The 22,605-nt window shown below is 44.8% G+C and overlaps 1 pseudogene; it reads left to right on the forward strand.

Moving 5' to 3' along the window:
• The first annotated feature begins 9,380 nt into the window (after positions 1–9,380).
• LOC120553768 lies at positions 9,381–11,733 on the forward strand (annotated as a pseudogene).
• Positions 11,734–22,605: the final 10,872 nt, after the last annotated feature.

Below are 22,605 nucleotides of genomic sequence, written 5' to 3' on the forward strand. Positions count from 1 at the left end.
AGTTTCAAGTTCCAAGTCGCCAACAGGGATAAGAAAATTAAGAAAAATGCCATCGTCATTAATTTTCTAATAGTAAAGTTAACTAATAAAAGTACCAGTTTGTCTTGTAGAGTATGGCACAGCTTCCAAAATGATGTTGCAGGTTTAGGCTGGTTAACCCAAGCTCCAGGAGAATGAAGCAGGCCAGGCCCGCTAGCCTAGCTCCAGGAGTATGTAGCAGGCTCAGGCTGGTTAGCCCAGGCTCCAAGAGAATGTAGCGGGCTCAGGCTAGTTTGCCCAAGCTCCAAGAGGATGTAGCAGGCTCAGGCTGATTAGCCTAAGCTCCAGGAGATGTAGCAGGCTCAGGCTGGTTAGCCCAAGCTCCAGGAGGATGTAACAGGCTCAGGCTAGTTTGCCCAAGCTCCAAGAGGATGTAGCAGGCTCAGGCTGGTTAGCCTAAGCTCCAGGAGATGTAGCAGGCTCAGGCTGGTTAGCCCAAACTCCAGGAGGATGTAGCAGGCTCAGGCTAGTTTGCCCAAGCTCCAATGAGGATGTAGCACGCTCAGGCTGGTTAGCCCAAGCTCCAAGAGGATGTAGCAGGCTCAGGTTGGTTAGCCTAAGCTCCAGGAGATGTAACAGGCTCAGGCTGGCTAGCCCAAGCTCCAGGAGAATGTTGCAGGCTCAAGCCCGTTTGCCTAGCTCTGTTTAGCCTGGGCTAATAGGATCAGTTGGATCAGGCTCAGGTTAGCAAAGTTAGCTCAGAGCAGAGGTATAGTGTCATTTTTAAACTCATAGTAGTCCACAATCTTCTTAAAAGTTCAAGATGAAATTTCCATATAAATTAAATGTACAACTTAAAACTACAACTTAAAAGGAGTAAAATACTATGAAATCCATTTAAATGAAATCAATCCAGAGAGAGACACTGAGCAGACCTTAGACTAGCTGCCATCTTGGATTGTAGCGGCTGTGGCCGTACTCTTTTGTTTTTGGCTGGCCACAGCGCCTACAATTGAAGTGGGAGACCTTTTTGAGGAGCTTGAGCAAGCGCCATTCCTCTTGGGCCCGACGTGCCTGCTCTGCATGTACCCTGTGCCTCCACTCAGTAGAGCAGGGGATGGCTCCAGCGGTGGCTGCAGCAGTGCTGGTGGAGGGAGCAGGCATGCCACAGGTGGACGGGGTGGTGTCCATCGGGGGGGCAGAGGATGGGGTGGTGTTCATCGGGGGGGCAGTGGAGGAGGAGGAGGTGGCGGCGGCACTTTGGTGGGCGGCGATGAGGTCAAACAGCTCCGGGGCAAGCGGCCCTCGGATGGTTGCAGCCAGACCAGAGGCATCTGCGGGCAGTTGATGCTGGAGGGGCTGGTCTGGCTGTTGGGGCTGCTGCAGCAGAGTCCGTGGGGCAGGCAGGGGCTCCGCTGCAGTCTGGGGAGCGCTGGGCCCCGGAATTGCTATGGTGACAGTGTCCCTCATAATTGTCTTGCTCCGCTTGTTGTGCCTTTTATAAGAAATAAAAATCAGACAGAAAAAAATACATTATTTGTCATGACAAATATATAAAGCATGGCAAAAAAAAAAAAAACACAAACACACACACACATCAGTGCTGTGAGCCCAATTTTATTGACTTACCACAGCGACAGGGTGCGCTGATTAACATCAAACAACTGGACGCGGGTGCGCGCCATGAGGGCAGGACAGTTGACCACGTTGTCCTGCATCTGTTTGTAGTCCCTCATGACGGCAGCCCAGCGGTTGATGCGGACCCCGGCGATGGTTTTGCCCTCGTGGCTGTGTATGCGGCACAGCTCCAGCATGATGGCTTCGACAAGCCTGCTGTCGTTGGAAGACTGTGCTGCTCCTGCCCCCTGAACCAGGATGACACTGGAGAGAGAGGGAAAGTGTTAGTGACTGACTATAGCAGGCTCTAAAATAATGAAATTGTTAATGCAGTGACTGACTGCTTACCGCTTCACACTCTCCACTCCTGGCGTGTGAGCGTGCCAGTGGCTGGTCTTAAACCTCCCCTTGACCAGCCTGTCCTGGTGGCAGGGGGGGAAGGTCACCGGCGCCTTGTCATGGTCAGTCAGCTTCTCCCAGAGAGCGATTATCTCTCTGGACTGACGCCGTGTCATGAAGGCTTGGTGACGCAACTCCACGAGGGCGTGGGCCAGGGCCACCAAGTGATGGTAACCGGGGTGACCGTCTGGCCCAATGACTTCCTGAAAGGAAACAAGTTTCAAGTCTATTTGTAACATGCATCGTCATACACTTACAACAAGCAGTGAAATTAATGCCTGACTCCACTCCAACTGTAGCTATCACATAGCTAATAGCATAATTAAGTTAGAGAAAAAACGTTAAATTTAAAACATGAATAAATAAGAAGCTAATGATAAATACATACCACCCAGACTAGACTACTACTCATAAATATAAAAAAACCTTGTACTACACAGCACATGATGCAATGCTGCAAGCATACAACCTGAGTGAATATAAAATGTTAACTGTGCACTCACATCCTCCTCTTCCTCCTGCTCAGCCGGCTGCACCTCCATCCTGTTGTCGTCAGGAGGTGGGTGGTGGGTGGTGGGGTCCCGACTGGGATGACGAGGCCTCTCCGACATCAGGCACGCCTTGGGGCTTCTGGAGGAGAGCGCTGTGATGTGCGAGGAGACGGATCTCCTCCTTCCTCGAAGCCCTCATCGGTGTCCGTCCTGTCCTCCTCCTCCTCGGCCTCGTCTGTCCCATCCGGAGCGTCGGGATCACCCAGATCCTGCAGCACAGCGCTCGACTGGGAGTACAGGTACTCTACCCCTAAAAGTTCCCCTGCAGAGAGAGAAAATCAGAATCAGCTTAGTGGCCAGGTTTCTGCAAACAAGGAATTTGATTCCGGTTTTGCTCTCAAAGTACAACACTCACTTAACATATGAGAGAGAGAGAGAGAGAGAGAGAGAGAGAGATAGAGAGAGAGAGAGAGAGACACACGCATTTGCAGATGCCAGCAGTGTAATGGCAAAAATTACATTTAAGCATAATTCCTTATATTTATTATGTTTTATTTCTACTTTGATTTATCTACAATACTGAAAGAGAGTTTATCTCATTCCCACATGTAGATTTCATGGATAAATGTATACAAAACTAAGTAGCTAGAGGTCGACCTCCTATCACCATTTTTTACATAATCGGCATCGGCCAATATCAAGCCGATTAATAGGCAGGCGCATCTGCGGGCAGCCTGGTGTTGTTGTTGTGGAACACGTGTTCGACGCATGCTGCCCCTTGAGTCAATTACCAGCAGAGTGAGCAGACCTCATCCAGTGCCTAAGGAAGGATCTGTTCCTCGGAGAAAACGGTAAGGATAGGTAAAGTCCTATATATTTAATGAAAAACGTATGACATGTTACTGCCAACTTTGAGAAAAAACATGAATAGGCGACATGACGTTCGGCTACTTTGGATATTGATAGCTGCCATGTCATGCTGTCATGTCACAATAATTAAGCTAGAATTTTGCAATCACAGACTTTTATTATTTGTTCTGTTTGTGTGTCTATATTTGAGAGGGTTGTCAACTCAATGCAGAGAAAGAACTTGTAGTTAAAAGAGACCACCGCACCATAGGCTAGTGAAGATAATATTAAAGATGATAGAAACGTTTTTAGCCTTGTATCACTTACAAATACAATGCACTGAATTATTAGCTGATTTATAAAAAGAAATGTTAGATTTTATATCTATACCTATCTATAAAATGACTTGAATAAGATACTATAAAAAAATACTAACTTAACCTTGTATTTTCCCCCTTTTTTTGTCATTAAGTCTGATGGCTGAAAAGAAAACCACCCCCTTATGGCAGCGCTTCACCCAGCCAACACCAAAACAAAGAAATGCTGCTGGTTGCTACTGTGTGTCAGCACTACTATTGTTAAAATGGTAAATTTATTTTATTGTTCTCAGATGTTTGATAAATGCTGCTAAGTGCACTAAACTTTATTTTTTCATTGAAAAGTTTATTTGACAAAGTTGCTTCTTCTTCTTTCTTCTGCACCCGCGTTTTGTTTATTTCATACACATATGTTTACATTATGCTTGCACAAGTATACGCGGAAACAGCAGCAACAAACACACTCTGTCGCTGATCCCTCTGTACCTGTGTACTCCCGGGTTGTAGTTGCCAACCAGCGCATCTCTGAACCTTCTGCAATAGCTGGTTGAAGCTGTGCTGCAGCCGGCACCGTAGTAACGCGAAATTTAATCTCTGTCCTCGACCGTCGCCTGCCGACGGTTCTTCGCTTCCACCGCACAGGTCTCCAGCAGGTACACCTGAAGTGGGACATCAATGAAGTTGTGTTCTGGAAACTTCAGACATGGGCGTAGAAACAGAGCAAAGAGTTAGTGAGAAGCAAAAAGAAACAAAACAAACCTGTACGCGGTGGAAAAAGATTTACCTGGGATGAAGCGACACTGGCAGGTGGAAGGACCAGAAGGAGCCTCGGTATCTGAAGACAGGGAGCTTCACACCCCCTTTGGTGACCTCTCCATCTGGGTGTACAGCTCCACCCCTCTGGGTCCTGGATGGTGTCGAGGTACGGGCTGCGTGTCTAGATCTCCATGCGCGGGAATGGTCAATCAAAGGGACGCTTCATGGTAAAGTTCGGCCAGCGCCCAGAAGGCCCAGCACTCTCCTGGAGGAAAGCCGCTCTCGGCCGCACTGCGACAAGGCCGATAATGGCGAAGCCGTTCGTCGACAGCTTGATGTATGTCCTCCACGGGACTGCTTCGCTTCTGTCAGGCGTGGCAACGCCTCAGCGCCCCACCTTAAAATGCTTCAAGGATAGCCTCGCCATGAAGAGGCTTATAGAGCTGGTGGCCGCCTGTGGTGACACCTCTAGTCAGTTGCCCATGAGGTTACCACGCCCAGCTCGACCACCAGCTCGTGCTGCCACTCGGTACATCTGATGCACTCGCAGACGCGCTCCCACGGTGACAGCCAGCAGTCCCGGTCAACGCATTATGACCTTTGAGGGCCTTCCTGGCTTCCCCGTACCGCCAGAGATCAGGCCGCTGCCATGTTGGTCGGGTCCGGCCCCTGCTGGCCTTGGTCTCGTCCAGCCTGGTCAAGGCATCGCGGACGTAGACCCCGCAGAGCCAGGTGAGTCCGGGCACCTTGTCCATCTCTGGAAGCGACACCTCCTGTGGTGCCGCTCCAGGTGCCCTGAGCTTGCGAAGCACAGAAAGGTAGTTGATTGACCGCTCCATCCACTCACTGGTGTGCATCTCCACCAGAGAGGCACGGAGGCGAGCCACACCGTTGCCCAAGGTGCGTTCTTTTAGCAGCCCAATCACCTTTTTGTCACAGGACAACCTGTGATGAAAACAGAGAACACAGAGAGTGTACAGAGAATACAGACAAATATAGTTAACTACAGAGAACAAAGAACAGAAAGAAATTTATCCATCCATCCATCCATCTTCGTCCGCTTATCCGGTGTCGGGTCGCGGGGGGAGCAGCTCCAGCAGGGGACCCCAAAACTTCCCAAACTTCCCTTTTTTTTAAAGAAATTTATGTTGAGTGAATGTTGAAAGACTTAAAGTGACATACTTGTACATCAGAACAGCTGGGAACTGCGCACGGTGTGCGACGTCCAGCTGCTCCAAGATGTCCTGTGACCAGCCCGCAACCTTCTTTAGACAGGAGGAGCACTGAAGGTACTCTGTTGCCATAAAGTACCACCCACTCCTGTCCAGGACCCTCCGGACGGTCCTGTAAAGTCCAGCACCCATAAGTTTACGCCCACAAGCAGGACACTTGAGGTGGTATGCCCACATCCTGTAGGGCATCTACAGGACAAATGGGCACTGGAAGAAGGCGTGGGCTGTGGCAGGGGGCTGCGTGTAGAGGGGCCGGGGGCCTGGTGGATACCACCACAGTTTCAGCGGCGATGTGAGGGCAACCTTCCCATCGGCTGACATCGGCCGAAACAGCGCCCGGCCCACCCACTCCTGCTGCTCTTCAGGCAGCATCTGCCTCCAGCCGAGGGGAAGCAGCTGAAACACACACAGCAGAGACACAGAGTTAGTGAGCTCAATGTGCAGCGTCAATGTTGTGTTTTCTGTGGAGTTGTTATGTTAGAAAAGTTATTTATTTTTATGCCTAATTAATTACATCGATCAATCAAAATGTTTACCTTAAACCAGAGCTAGTGACATTTATAGAAGAACGTTTGCGGTGTAGCAGCCAAATAGAGTAGTGCCTCTTTAAGAGGAGTGTGCTGTGAGTACTAGGCTACAGGTGACCGGTGATTACTCCGTGAAAAGGAAGCACGAGATTCATGCAGTCTGTGATGACTGTCAACCCGGTGTGCAGCCACTTGGTAAGCTCTCTCTTAATTACAAGTGTTTCTTGTCTGTGTTTATGATGTGCGCTTCATCTGTTGCCATGCTATGTTGTTGCGCTGTGTTTACGTTTGTTGCACGTTAAAGACAACGCTATGCTTCGGTAGGCTAAGCAGGTTGATTAACTGATGTAGATGATGCTACACTCCAGAGTTGTAAGTTAACGAGGTGGTGGGGTTGTGAGATGAAGCTGCCGTTTAGACTTGTGATATTGCTGCACCATACGTGCCTGTTCGTGTTTACTTTCTTTAGCTGTATGAATGTCAGTATGAAGCGCGGACCGGCGTTTAACGTAAGTGACGGTTACTTCCTGGTTTACCGCGGGGCATTTTGGGAGCTGTAGTTTCCAGCTGTTATGCATCTTGCATAGGCTTTGCATAGGCTTTGGTAGGTTTGTTTGACATGTGAAGTGTGTACATAACAATTATGAAATTACGAAATGAGTATTATTGTTATTGTTGGATGATGATGATGATGATGATGATAATAATAATGATGATAATAATAATAATAATAACGATAATAATAATATGTTTTAATAATTAATATATATAATATACTTGTATTTGATTAATGTTGATTTTGTATGTAATCAATTTATATTTGATTAATTTGTATTTAATGTTATTCCGTTAATGCTGCTTATTGTCATTGGGGCTAAGAACTGGGGAGCTGTCTGTAGTATGCATGTGGGGGTTGATAATTGCATTTCTTATTATTACAGGTTTATTACCTGGTTTCCCTTTGTGAAAACAAGAAATTAAACAAACAAATGTGGAATACCGAGTAGTATCCTTTTGTGCACTGGGTTGCCCTTTCCATGGGGAGAACACGGAACACACACATAAACACACACATCATACATACGATCATACACATCATACGTACCTCTTTGCCGGAGGCAGGCTGCTGAAGAGCCATCGGTCCTGGTCCTTCCAGTGGCTGCTCTGAGGAGGAGAGAGAGGAAGGGGGGACCATGGCTGGTGGGGCGTCCCTGGACGTGCCTGACAACACATATGAGCGTTAGCACGTTGCATTACAAGTATATTCACATCAAAAGTTATACTTACAGGGAGAGTCAACCTCAGCGACAGCGGCAAGCATTTCGGCGTCGGATAGGTCCGAGGAGGAGGCGCCTGGTGGCAAAGAATAACAAGAGAGCACTGATGAAGCACTGGTGTACTGTGAAAAGCACCTCACAGGCTGTTTTGTAGACGGTGCAGTTACCTGGCCGTGGGAGGACGTGTGCTGGTTCCGGTATGGTCTTTGGCTCCTTGTCCCGGGCCAGCACATACATCTTCAGGGCCTCCATCCTGGACCCAGCTCCCACCTTCTGCTTCCGCACCCAATCCACAAAGCTGTAACAGAGAAAAGGAAAGAAAAAAACACAAAAAATCAACACGCACACACAGAGTCAGACACACACAGACAGACACAAACACACACACACAACTTACGTTTGACTTGTACGTGCGGTGTGAGTGTACACCAAATCCCACCAGTGTGTCGTCCAGCCCCCCTGCAGACTGGGAGCCCTCACACAACCTACGCCTGGCGACGGCCGTCACCATGGGTGGGTACAGCCCAGCGTAGGAGACGAGAGCGTCCTTGTTCTGCATGAGGGGCGTCTTCGTGGTGTCCCCCCCTCTCTCTCCTTCTGGTGGGACGCCAAGATTTTCACGGCGTACCCCACGTCGTTGCCGAGCAGCCACTGGAATGTTTGGCCGCGGTACTGGCCAAACTGGAGCTCGCTTTCAGCCAGCATAGCCTGGTCAGAGCCGTTTCCCCTCTGCAAGGCTCTAGCCCTCGCCTCGGCTCGAACCACATCGCCCCTCTTCACCTGCCAGCCACTGGCGGAGGCCTGCTGGCGGGATTTGGTGACGTGTGCAGCAGCGGCTGCAGAGGGGCGAAGGGTGAGCTCAGAGGACGAGGGCTCAAAGCAGAAGAGGGGATCAAAAGACATTTTCTGAAAGACAGGAAGAAACAACAGTACACTGTAATACACTTCACTGACTAACTGCATTGTTGATGCACATTAACTGTCAATAACACTTTCAATGTGAATGTTAATATTAGGATATCAGACCATTAGGTTTCACTATAGCTGGACAGTGACCTACTGACCCTTGCCCCCAGCCATTAACACATTTTCTATGGAAATCGCACTTACACTTTCGACCTAAAATAAATATATTTACACTTCGAATTTCGTGACAGCATTTATAACACAGTTACCCAAGGGCTAAATTACATTTAGTGCATTTTTATGAATCAGAGAGGTTACGTTAGGAGGGTACACTAAGCTCATTCAAACGGCAGACATGCTAATCGCTATTAGCGTTTCAATTCAATGCCTACAAAGTTTTTAAAAACTTTTCCAGAATATTCAGCTGTTTTAATACTGATTGTAATTGCTGTTGTGAAGACAAAAAGACATAACTTATGTGCTGTTGAGAGATAAATAGTCGTAGTATCCATGTAATAGCGACTGAATGACTTGACAGCGGGAGCGAAGTCAGAGAAGTCCATGAACTTGCCCCTGGGAAATTCAGCCAATCACGGAACACAATGCAAGTAGGACAAGCCAATGAAAATATGCGAGGTTTTCTGTGGGGCGGGACGTGGAAATTAGACTAGCCAATGGGGCGGTATAGGGCGGGACACACAAATGAGACACAAATAAGACACAGATACAGAGCAGAAGGCGAATCCGGAAGCGCAAGGATGACACGCAAATTCGTGAAGCGTTACCACATTTTGATCTGCACGTGTTGCCCCTTTTCGGGCAACCCTAAGACTGCGATCGCCTCTGCTAACTAAGAAAACTCTGCCTGTTTGTGGCTTTGTTTTTTCACGGTGTTTGGAGAATATTGTTGTATACTCATTGAAATTTTTGAATTCCTTGTAAACTGATCCTTTGTAAAGGTAGGTACATTTCTTAAAACTGTTTTTAACCTCTGCTAGGTCTAAGAAGTAAATTGAGTGGTGTCTCTATCATGTCAGCCAACCATGCTGGCATGCGGAGGCACCACAGTGTCCGCTTCACTTTTAACCCTTGTGTTGTCTGTCGGGTCACGGGGACCCGTTCAGTTCATTTGACTTTTTGCATTGGCCTTCGGGTCTCCAGGACCCACGCTTGTTTTCATTTCATGTCAGGTCTACCACCGCGGCCTTGGCCTTTGGGTCTCCGGGACCCGTCCCGTATTTAATCGTATTCCTCTACTACCACGGCCTCGGCCTTCCGGTCTCTGGGACCCGTCCCGTATTCAATCGTATTTCTCTACTACTGCGGCCTCGGCCTTCGGGTCTCTCGGACCCCTCCCGTATTCAATCGTATTTCTCTACTACCACGGCCTCAGCCTTCGGGTCTCTAGGAACCATACATTATTTTTTGTGTCGAGAAATGGTGAAATTGAATGGTCCTCGGACACGTATCATCCCAGTGGCCGTCAAACTCATCGCCGCGGCACCGAAGAACAAGAATACGAAGAAGACCACACACGCGGTACTCCTCCACAGAGCCCAGGACCCACAGAGTACGCTGCCACGCGCGTCCACGACATACTCTCGGTGTTCGACCTGTTTGTCACACCACGAATAATAGACATCGTGCTGGCCGCCACGAACCTCGAGGGCCTAAGGAAATTCGGCAACGACTGGAAATTGATGGACGCCACGGACCTGTGCGGCTACATGGGGCTGCTGATCCTCGCCGGTGTGTACAGGTCCCGAAACGAGGCCTTGGAGAGCCTGTGGCACGAGGAGAGCGGCAGGGCCATTTTCCGCGCCACGATGCCAATCAAACGGTTCCACACGTTCTCGGGACTGCTGCGATTTGACGACCGCGAGACGAGAGCCGCCAGACGAGCCTCGGACAAACTGGCGCCCATACGGAAGTGTGGTGGGACGAGGTATGCGAGCGGCTGCCTCGCGCCTCTACAACCCGGGCCCGGACGTGACCGTGGACGAGCAGCTGGTTCCCTTTCGAGGTGGGAGTGCAAGATAAACGGTTGTCCTTCAAATTCCCTCTGCACGCAATAAATAGATCGGAGCCCATCAGAGAGTTGCCAGACTGACCCTCTGGGGCGCGCGTGTAGTTTGCTGCCTGTGGAGCGCGTGTGTATGTCGTGTTGTGTAGGCCACTTTGTTTGCTCTTTTCACCGTGGCACCATGGTCTTGTGTGGGTTTTAGCTTTGTTTTGCACCGTTTCTTTTTGTCTACCTCATAGTTTAGAATGCTTTTGTGTGTGTGTGCGTATGCGCACACGGATGTTTTTAAAGATTTTATTTTTATTTTTGTTGTCCTTGTTCATTTTTATCTTCTTCTTGTTCTCATTTCGTCTCTTCACTCTTATTCGGCTCCCTCCGAGTCCTTTCCCTGTGTCCTTGTCATTCTCCTTCTTTGACGACACGTCCAACAACAACAACAACAACAACAACGACACCGACAACAACAACAAGGTCGACGCTCCTTCCGCCAGTACATACCCAGCAAGCCCGGCAGGTATGGATTCAAGGTGTGGGTGGCCTGCGACGCCGTGTCCAGCTACGCTTGGAACATGCAGGTCTACACGGGCAAGTCTGTGAGCGGCGAGCCCGAGAGGAATCAGGGCGCCCGGGTGGTGATGGACCTGACCGAGGGGCTGACGGGCCCCCGCAATGTGACGTGCGACAACTTTTTCACCTCCTACGAGCTGGCCCGGCAGCTCCTCCATGACAGGGACCTCACCGTGGTGGGCACGATGCGCAAAAACTGCCGCGCGCCTTGCTCGACACCAAGGGCCGCGCGGCCCTCTCGTCCAAGTTCGCCTTCACGCCCACCGTCACTCTGGTGTCCTACGTGGCCAAGAGGAACCGGAACGTGGTGCTGCTGAGCACGCTTCACACGGGGGACGCGCGAGTCAGCGCCGCCAGGCACGCAAAACCCGACATCATCCTGCACTACAACAGCACCAAGGGCGGCGTGGACAACCTGGACAAGCTCGTCGGCACGTACAGCTGCCGCAGGAACACGGCGCGCTGGCCCCTCGCCGTGTTCCACAACATCCTCGATGTGTCCGCCTACAACACCTTTGTGCTCTGGCGAGAGCTCAGGCCCAAGTGGATGCACGGCAAGCTCAACAAGAGGCGCGCCTTCCTCGAGCAGCTGGGCAGGGTGCTTGTGACTCCGCTCATTGCGAGACGGCAGCGTCTGCCTCGCACGCCAGCGTCCGCCGCGCTCGTCAAAGCCGTGGCGACGAGGTTTGCCTCATTGGGCGCTGGCGCCGGCGACGTCAACGACGAGAATGACGACGACGCCGACGAGGATGCGCAACCGAGGGCGCAGAGAGTGCCCAGCAAGCTGTTTTAGAACCATGCATCCCAGAGAGCAAGGCTTCACCTGGTTCAGTGGTGATGGCACGTATAGATTACATTTTATCACGTGATTGCCCACCAATGGATGCTAGATTGGAACCTATTTTCTTTTCTGACCACGCAATGCTTTCCTGCACCCTCTCACTTTCTTCTGAGGTGACACTAGGAAGTGGTCTGTGGAAGCTCAACTGCTAGAGGATAGGGAGTTAGTTAGTCAGTACCGGGAGCAGTACCTCGGGTGGCAGACCCTTCAAGACTTTTACGATACACATGCACATTGGTGGGAAATGGTAAAAGGACGGACCCAGACCTTCTTTAGACAGGCAGGTAAGAGAAAGAAAGATAGGGACGACAGACACATGTTGGGACTGTGTCGTGAAAGTTTTCCTTGAAGCAGCAGAGTTAGTGATATTCATGATAAAATCAAAACGAATAACGACTGTTTGAGAATTAAACCAAAGTTTGGTCTTTGAGTATCTATTTACATTTGCAAATGGAGAAAACACAGTTTCAAAGGTACACGCAGCACAACTGAAAATGTTTTTCCTAACTAGAAACCTAAAAATCAAAACATCTTATAGTGAAGAAACTCCGTTAAGCCACCCCTCTTCAAATATCTGTAGCATGCTGCCACTTTTCTAAAAAATACCATAGACAGTCAGATGATTTTACAACCTTCCATTCTGCTCCTGTGTCTCCTACATTAGACTAAACACCTGCTTATCTCAGGAGACAGAAAGAGATACGGTTCAGACAGTGTTATAGCCTTCTTCACTTTATCTTCGAGAAATAAACAAATGAGGAGCTGCAATTTCTTTAGCGAAAATAACTTATGCTATTGCTCACAGTCTATAAGGCCAGCTCTCTCACTGGTGCCTTTAAGTCTACATGAAGGAACAGGATTATGTGGAGGTTTAAAACAATCTTTAAACAAATGGTCAATATTATTAAAAACAAATGGTTAAAATAAAATTTGCCACCACAGTTCACCCTTTTGATTACAAAATAATCACAAAAATAAATTTTGCTTTTAAAGATTCAACCCTTATTATAGAATTTATCACATAACCAAACTTTACTTCTTAATATTCAACCTTATTAATTTTCATGTCTGTTTCTTACATTTTAAATGGAAAGGTACAAAAAAACCTCTGTTAAATAGTAGCAAGCATCCACGTCAAAGAATGAATCAATCTCACACAGAGACGGTGTCCAAACATTATTATCATATTCAGAAATACGAAATACGTCAGAAGGCTCAATCATATTTACCATAAGAATGAAGGACTCTTTTTCTTGATTAGGGTAACGACATAGCAAACAAAAAAAAATAAAAAATCCGAAGACCAAACATAATCTGCTAAAATCCCTCCTATTTGTCACTGGTTAATGTCACATCAGACTAATGCTTTATAATTTGTGTAAAGAATGTGTTTAACCATTAGAATAACCTGGTGTGAAGTGTGAACATTTACTAATTTCATATTTACCCATACGCATGTAAAGTTCAAATTCATTGACAACCCATGGTTAAACCCCAAGTACTGCAAACCCATACGGCGAAGTCAAATTTTCCATAAAGCTGATAATTAATTTATCCAATGCCATCAAATGCTTCCCTACTTTGGTTATTTTAACACAAATCAATTGAAACACGCTCAGTGCAATTATCAAAGCTCGAACAGAGTGAAAGTTGAGAAGAATCAGAATCAAACTGACCCCTCCTTGTCTCTAACCTCAATAAGTGCTGTCAGAGCACAAATAAAATTCAATTATTCTATTGTGTGGTTTCACTGGAAACAGCTTATTTCTTGTAAACGAAGAAATAGTGAACAAACATAACAAAAATCATCATAACCTACATCACGCATACATTTCTTAACTAAACCAAGTCATACTTTAGTAGAAAATGCATCTATTAGATAATCTTTCAAAAGTCTTAGTCCAATGTGTCGTCAAAATGTGGAAGGTGAAATTATTTCAATGTAATAAAAGATCCACAAGGAACTTTTCCTAGGTTATAAAGCACACAACAAAATGGCCTAGGTCTTTATACTTAACTTTGTTCAATATTAACAATATTGCTGTTTAGGAATAATTTCAGTTAGATTAGTGTGGTCATGAGGAACCACATAAAGTACAAAACCCCTAATTAGCCCCAATTTAGTAGCATTCGTATACCAACCATCCTAATGCCTGTTATTGGAACATAAGAGTGGACGTAAGTTAATCATTACAGTAATATTAGCTCTGTACTAGTACTTATTGTATTCCAACCACCATTTTCTCATTGATATGGAAAGCAGTGAACGCATCACTCGTCTTTCTTTCCATGTTCTTCACTATTGCTCCTAGAGTGTTTTTGTATGCAAATGTTGGGAGGAATGGTTACACGTGATTTATCATATTTTTCTCTCATCAAAAATAAAATGCAAAAACCATAAATGCAATAGAAAATCGTAAAAGCAGTAATGAAGAATAACCACACTACAAATGTGGAAACCCCCCCATGTTCTTCTTGAAGGGTACCTGTTGCAGTCCTTTCTGTCCATCTGCTCCATGTGTGTGTGTGTGTGTGTGTGTCAGAGCACACTGCTCTGAGTCACAGAGGAATGTCAGATGCTCCTCAAAAGAATGTGCAGTGAGTGTGTGTGTGTTCAGAGCGAGAGAGGTGGTGTGTCCTCTACAATTGTGAAGTATATTCTGCTGTCACTGTCAGAGAATGTGCTCTGCAAATGTGCTGTGGTTGTCAGAGAAGAGATCAGTATCACTGCTGTCTTCTGAAAAGATTTTAAACAGCAGGCTACAATACCAATATGTAGCTTCTGGTTTTTCCTCCTTGGAAAAACTTCTCGTTTTCCTCCTCTCTCAATTTGTTGCAAACAGTGACAAAAAACTCCAGTTTTCCCCGATTGATTTCAGAGATAGCACAGAAACGCCGTTTGTCAGGCTGATCTCTGAATCGATTTCCCTCGTAGGTGACTCAGCAGAGGATCTGCTTGTCACTTGTTGCAGGTTGTAGAAAAACCTGTCCTCTTCTCCTCCGGAACCTTTTTGTAGTGATGCGTGTATCCAGGTGACTCTCCCTGGAACCTTTCACTGCCCTGTGTCACTGGAAGGACCTAGATGGTCTCTGTCACCGTCTAGATTTGCCAATCCTTCCTCCTGAAGTTGTTATCACCACAGAATCCCCAGGCTTGACACCTGGATTCTTACGGCCAAAAGAGCAGAAGAAAATTCTCACGCAATAACCTAACCTATCATTTCCCTTATACTGCCGTGGAAGAAATAGGTGTTTTTTTATTATGGGCCTCTCCCTACCTATGTCAAAAAAAAATTCTTTAGAGCAAAATTCTTTAGAGCAGATCAGAATCAACAAAACAAAAACAATTACTATTACATCCCCTTACACTACCGTGTCAATCAGGGGTAGATGATCCTTTTTAATAGTCTATCAATTTTGTCAATTTTGTTCTCACCTAAGCAGATTTTTTCTTTAAATGTACAATACACAATAAATGTACTATTCTATCACTTTGGTTATCCAAGGTATTTTAAACTGGAGCTACAGTGATGTCACAACAAATGTTTCAAACGTCTTTAGAAAAATTATTTAACACTAAAATTATTTAACACTATTTCCCCTGCTACTTTTCCCTTTCTCTTTATTAAACCCCTTATTTATCATTGCTACTATATCCCTCCTATTTGAGACATGACCAAGCTCATGACTCAAAAGCAATATAAAAAATCTGTTTAATATTCTAATCCTTAACATTGTTCTAGGTTTTACAGCAAATCCTGTTTATCAGTAACCAAAGTTCAATAAATAATTTCTTTAGATGAAATTCACCTCAGTACATTTTTCAACGTCAACATCAACTAATTTAGTTTAGACAATTTGTGATATAGCAACTCAAAAACTCATTAGAGTATGATATGAAACGTACTGCTTTTAGGATTAAATCTCATTTAAACCTTCATTTATTCAATATCACCATTAAACTAAGACGAATTACCCAAAATACATTGTTTGTGTCCTTTTTTCATCTACAGTTTACAAACCAAAGTAACACTAATTACTATCTGCTAGTTCCAAGAACCATTACAACTTAAAGTTTTTAGCCTTCTATTTATCCAAATCGTTACCTGTTATGGGAAGCATCATATCATATAACATTCAACAAAAATGTATATCAAAATCATTTCTTTAAACCAAAATTTCACTTGTACTACTCATGTTTGGTTTTAGCTTGTGTCTTATCTCTGTGTGGTGTGTGTGTGTGTGTGTGTGTGTGTCTCCTCTGGCTGTCCTCTGTCAAAGAAAGAAGGATTTCTCCAGGGTACATAAACACACTGTTATTTTTTTTTTATTTATGGCATCATTAATTAACAACTCAATGTATTCCTCACAAAGGTGTGTCAAGGTGTACAGCTTACCATCACCCAGAACTATAAAATGATATTTACTGTCTTTTCTACTGGAACTCTGAGGAAAGAAAAACGTTAGACAAAACATCAGAGAATCAAAACATTTAACATTCCCTGCAGAATGTTATTTTTAGCTGTGGGAGACACTAGGTGCTCGAGCATAGACCCACTGCATTTACTGCTTGAAGGTCCTGAATGAAACAAACCTTTAACATTCATAATAAAAATGATTCTTCTTATTTAGGTTACTTGAGAGAATAAGTGTACGTGCTAGAGAATCTAAACATGGAACTATAAACCCCATCCGTCAATAAAGAGTTAAAAACACGGTCGGATTTCTGTCGATTACTTCCTGTTTTAGCGTGTACTGATGTATTCTGGGGCCTGTAGTCCGAACGCAGCTTGATGACTACAGGTTAACAATTTGTCAATCAATCCACGTCACATTTGTTGTGTTTTGCCCAGAGATAACGCTGTACCTGAGACAAAAAGTGGTGAAACATCAGTAGATAAAAATATCGTTTTTACCGTGTGAATATATATCTGTTGTAGGCACAGGTTCTCTGAATATCTGAACACTGTGAATACAAGGCATACGCTGTTGTATGGGTTTTCTATAGTCTCCTGTCGATGGAGACAAATAAACACATTATCAATAGTGTCAGTCCAGTCAGTCAATTTTACAAATAGTCACAAGGTGTCCTGCGTCTGTCTCCTCTTCTGTTGGAAACAAAGAAACATGAATGTGAGCTTTTGAGTTAGAATTTCTGAAAAACTTATGTAGTTTATCAGTCAAGGTAACAGCCACTGGACATGTGTATATGCCAGTAGACAAAAGAAAACTCATGCTCGTCCTTTGATTTGTTCAAATCAAAAAAAACGTTTCACGTTTCTTCATCAGGGTCAAAAGGTGACAAAAGGAATGCATGTAATATTTGTGATTCCTTAAACTTAACTACAGGTGTCCCAATTTATGTTACCGTAATCAGGAGATTAACAGACTGACATGGTACGTGTTCCATTATAATTTGTAAACAAATACGTACTTTTAGGCTGCAACAAAAATATGTCAGCCAAAGAGTGATTTGTATCAAGCCGCACAACTTTAAAGCCATTTTCAAATGTCTGCCTGCCAAATTTTCAGGACACTCAGATGAAGGGGAGAAAGAAACAATGCACATTTTCCTTTCTTATCTAGTTCAGGATCCTAAGGATCTGAATACACACAAATCATAAGAATGGTGAACTTTTCTGGGATCACCATTCTACTAATCACTTCTCTAAGGAAAAACTAGTTTACCAGAGAGCTTCTGATTGAAGAACAAAAATCTTCACTAAAACCCAAATTGTTGCTCCTGAATCAACTAAAAATCAAATTTTCTTCCCTTATATAATTAACACCATGCTAGGCAATTTGTATACACACCAGACAACACACATTGAATACTTGGACATATTTTCCAAAAGTTATTTCTGTTAACCGTGCTGTTTTTGCGTCTAATTTGATCTGTCTATCGTGTGGGGAGTGTTTGTAGCGTGAAAAAAGCATGTCTTCATTGCAAGCATGTGTATGTACGTGTATGTCTGTATAGACTGTTTTTAGGGATCTGGCAGTCCCAGCATCGGGGGAGACTGCAGAGCATTCATATTCACGAACGCTTCAATAGCTTTGGCAGCAAAAGTCTTACAGTGACATCAGGAACGTATACAGACATTTTATGTGAAAGGCTCAAGTAAAAATCTAATCGTTAACACTAAACTGAACAAGCTGCTATTCTGTTCATTTTACATGAAAACAGCGCTGCACCAAAAATCTTTTCTTGAGGGATAAAAAGCAGATGCAGCCTTGAGTGATGTACAGTAGATATTGGTTGTCAGGTTTCATGCAGTCAAGAGGCAGGGCTGATTACAGACGCCGCCTCAGTGAGGTCATTTTAGCCACACTGTAATTAACAAAAATGTTTTCGTCAGTTGCATCATTACGAGAAATTCTCAATCTGTCATGTGTGGAGGTTAAACCAATGTTAAAAGTGCACATTAAATCACTACCTAAACCAAATAAGTGGACAAAATCATACACCAAGAATAGTTTTTCCCATGTACAGGAGAAAGGAACAGAGAATTGTTCTCTTACTGTTTGATCTGTTACCCCAATTGACCAAATAATCTTCAGTGTCAAATCTTTCGCTCTAATAATCAAGTTATGTGAGTGGAACCTCTTTAACTTTACATTCAGTAGTAGGCATTTTCTTCTAGGTTTCAGAAGATAACATACTATAATGGTTTAACTGAATAGATTATTTTTCAGAACTTTCTAAACTATCAATTGTCCCTAATAGCAAAACAAAAAACAGTGTATCAGTGCAAAGCATTTCTTCATTGCATGAAGCGAGTGTGTGTGTGTGGTAGCACTACCTTCTTCATCAGCTTTTGGACTCAGTCCAACAGAGGGACAAGTGTTCTTTGTCTGAGGTGTTTTTTGCTTTTTCTTCGGGCAGTTACATACCCAATGTCCAAAGTCCTTGCAGTACCAACACTGGTCTCGGTTGTAGGGCTCACCATTTTACCCACGGTACCCGCCTTGGCCTCTTCTGACTCGACCACGTCCTTTGTGGGAGCGGCCTTTTTCGGGTCCGCGCTCCATATGTTGCCCACCAGCCTGTTGTAACATGCAGACAAACGCTTCAAACATGGTTTTCTCACGTACTCGTTGGTCTTTCCACCCAATGCAGGTGTGACGGATGCTGTCAGTCCTGTCCCAGAGTTTAGTCTGTGTCCTCTTCGTCCCTCCGTTTCTCCAGCTCGTCTTCTTGATTTTTAGAGAAAGCTCAGAAATGGGCTTTGGTTAGAACTGATCAGGAGGTTATTGGTGCATGTGTGTTTGCATTCTTTCCCTAGATCACTGTTTTATCTATATCTTAAAACATTCTTTGTTTTTCCTGTACCCAGTAGCTTTAAATCCTCTGTCTTAATTATTGATTTTCCCATTAATTTTCTTTCTACTTCTTCTAAAATCTTGCTTTAACCTTCTCAGTGTCTTTGTACACAAAGATCCGTTTCTCGGAAAGCCAAAACTTTTGACCCGTAGGCCTATGACAGACATCGCAAACATTCCGGTCCATATTTATGAGTAATTTCACCCACTATGGGTCCAGTTGCATCACTGGGACAGGGAATTTCTTCTTCCATGATTGACCCTTGGACCTTATAGTATACTATGTCTTGGTCGATGTGATCGTCACCACACCGCAAGGTTATTTGTTCGGGAAACTTGCGTGAAAACCCGTGTACAGCCCTGCGGACAAAATCAACTTAATAGTCAAATAACTCGACCTATTTAGTATGTTTTGTCTTGTTGCAGTCTGTCTCTAAATAATCAAGAGGCTCTTCTTTAGAGTATAGACTATTTGTTTTTGTTCGGGAAACTTGTATGAAAAACCCGGTGCGACCCTGCAGTTAAAATCTCTTAAATAGTTAACTATTTTATTTACTCTGCAGTCCGCCTCTTTAATCAGGAGATTAATTTTTAAGCCTTACCTAGCCTACTGTTCTGCCAGTTCTCTTACTGGTCTTGTCCGTCAATCAATTGTCTTATCACCATATGAGAATTCAATCATAAATATGTCCGTGTCTGCCAAAAGATGTCATTCATAACCTCAGTCCTATCTTTGTTACCCAAAATGACCCACAACACATAAAATTACTCACTTCCCAAAAGTCAGAATTAGTTTCATTTATTTTCTTTAGTTAAGAGAATGATTTCGCCAATTATTCATTACTTAATTCGTTTAGCAACGGTTGCTTGTTTAGAATGTTTGTTCAAAACCTGGAATTCGCAATCGATTGTAATTAATCAATTTTATCTTACCGTGCTGCTTGAAATCTCTTCCTGTTCGTTTTTGACGGAGTGGAAAACAGTCAAGAGCGCTCCGCGGTCCTAACCCTCTTCTCTCTGAAAAACCTTTTTAAAGGTTTAGAGGTATGAGGCAGGTCACAGTCTACAAGGCCAGCTCTCTCACTGGTGCCTTTAAGTCTACAGGAAGGAACAGGATTATGTGGAGGTTTAAAACAATCTTTAAACAAATGGTCAATATTATTAAAAACAAATGGTTAAAATAAAATTTGCCACCACAACTGCAAAAACGACTCCAGCGGTATTTTAAACTAAACCAACAAGGGATAGATCTAAATGAAGACATGAAACAACTTAAAGGAGAGATGTCCCTTTTAGCAGAAATAAAAAGTACGGGTTTGATTTTAAGAAGCAAAGAAAAAGAAATAGAGGAAGGGGAAAAATGTACAAGATACTTTTTTAAGAAAATAGTAAATAAGAGGGGCATTTTTAGCTTAAAAAAAGAAAATGGCTGCACTGTTAAAACAACAGAGGAACTTGGTTCAAAGAGACACCATGATGGAAGTTTTAAATTTCATTGAGCAAACGATAGACGACAGTGTGCTTTTAACCCAGGATTTTACCATTCTAGAGTTAAATGAATGCATCAAGAGTTTTAGAACAGGGAAGTCCCCAGGTGAAGACGGACTTCCCTTAGAATTTTATTTAACATTTTGGGACATTTTAGCACCTGACTTGTTTGATGTTTTTAGCGACTTTGAAACCTTGAACAACTTCCTGACAGCTTTAGAGTAGGGATAGTGACCCTTCTTTACAAAGACAAAGACAAGACTGACCTGAGAAATTGGAGACTCATCACACTTTTAAATGTTGATTGTAAACTTTTTAGTAAGCTTTTAGCATCACGCATGTCTCTGTTTTTAGAAGGGTTGATTCACCCGGATCAAGCCTGTGCCATACCAGGGAGGAAGATCACCGACAGCCTCGTACTGATCCGAGACACCATCTGTTATGCGAGAGACAGAAACATCCGGCTAGTAGTCCTAAATTTAGATTTTGAGAAGGCTTTTGATCGGACCCCCACCAGTACCTTTTCCAGGTACTGCAAAAAATGGGCTTCCCAAGAAGGTTTATAGCCTGGGTGGGATTGCTCTACCGGGGTATTACCAGCAAATTCCTCGTTAACGGGAATCTGAAAAAAGCAGTCAATATCAACTGCGGTGTCCGTCAGGGTTGTCCGTTATCTGCCCTCCTTTATGTTATTTGCATCGAACCACTGGCACAGATCTTGAGAAGGGACAAACTGATTAATGGGCTAGGAGTGCCGGGGAGCGGGGGACTCACGACAAAGTGCATTTTATATATGGATGATATTAACATTTTATGCACTGACCTTTTATCTGTCAACAGGACTCTAGACTTGACCGACTGTTTTGGACGGGCCTCTGGGTCAAAACTAAATAGAGGCAAGACCCTAGCCCATTTTTATGGGCCATGGACGGCGACTGAGATGACCGGACTCCCCCTGACCGTGACCTGGACCGACCAGAAAATACTTGGGGTAAAATTCGATCGGGAGGGGGGAGGGAAAACAAATTGGCCAGACATGGTAGGGAAAGTTAGGCAGAGACTATGGTACTGGAGACTTAGAGAACTGACACTAGAAGGAAAGGTTTTAATCATCAAGGCAGTGATTTTACCTTTGCTTTTACTCATCAGCTCTGTTTTTATCCCACCCAGAAAAGTGATTTTAGACCTGGAACGAGACATCTTTTATTTCCTGTGGGGGTCCAAGTGGGAACGAGTGCAAAGAAGTGTGATGAAGAAGCCAAAGGAGAAAGGAGGGAAAGGAGTGCCGGACCTGTTATTGTTTTTAGGGAGCAGATTTACAGCTATACACATAACAGCAGCCACGGCCCCATCCAGAAATCCTAAGACTGCAGCTATGGCACGTTTCTGGATGGGGTCATAACTCAGAATATTGAAGATCTTACCCTCTGATCTTAAAGTACCTGTGTCTTTTATCCTGCCGCCAACCTATGCTTTTATCCAGACCGTTTTAAAATGTCTTCACCTTGAGCAAGAAGAAGTGTATGTTTTAACAAATCATCGCTCTCTCATTTCAGTTGTGCAGGAGCGGGAACCAGTGAGTGGGCTAGCACTTGGCGAGCCCTCAACTGTTTGGCGCAACGTGAACCATTCGGCTCTCCCAAACAGACTCCGGGACCTGTCATGGATGGTGGCTCATGAGATCCTCCCGGTCAGGTCCGTTATGCACTCCCGGGGCATGTCAGCGCACTCAACCTGCCCCCGACCTGGCTGTGGCGAGCCCGAGTCGGTGAGGCATTTGCTCTGGGAGTGCAGCGCTGCCGTAGACCAGTGGGCAATGGCCGGCTCCTTGCAATTCCCGTACTTACCAGCAAGGGAGGTCCTCACAGCACAGCTAGTGCTATATGGGGTGAGCCCAAAGAAACAGATGCCAGCATGTGAATTTGCAAATCAGTGGCTCACCCTGGCCACCATCAACGACGCCATTTGGACCTCCAGAAACTTGCTGGTAAGAAAGCACATGCAGATCCCCCC

This window comes from Perca fluviatilis, chromosome 23 (assembly GCF_010015445.1).
Source record: "Perca fluviatilis chromosome 23, GENO_Pfluv_1.0, whole genome shotgun sequence".
NCBI lineage: Eukaryota > Metazoa > Chordata > Actinopteri > Perciformes > Percidae > Perca > Perca fluviatilis.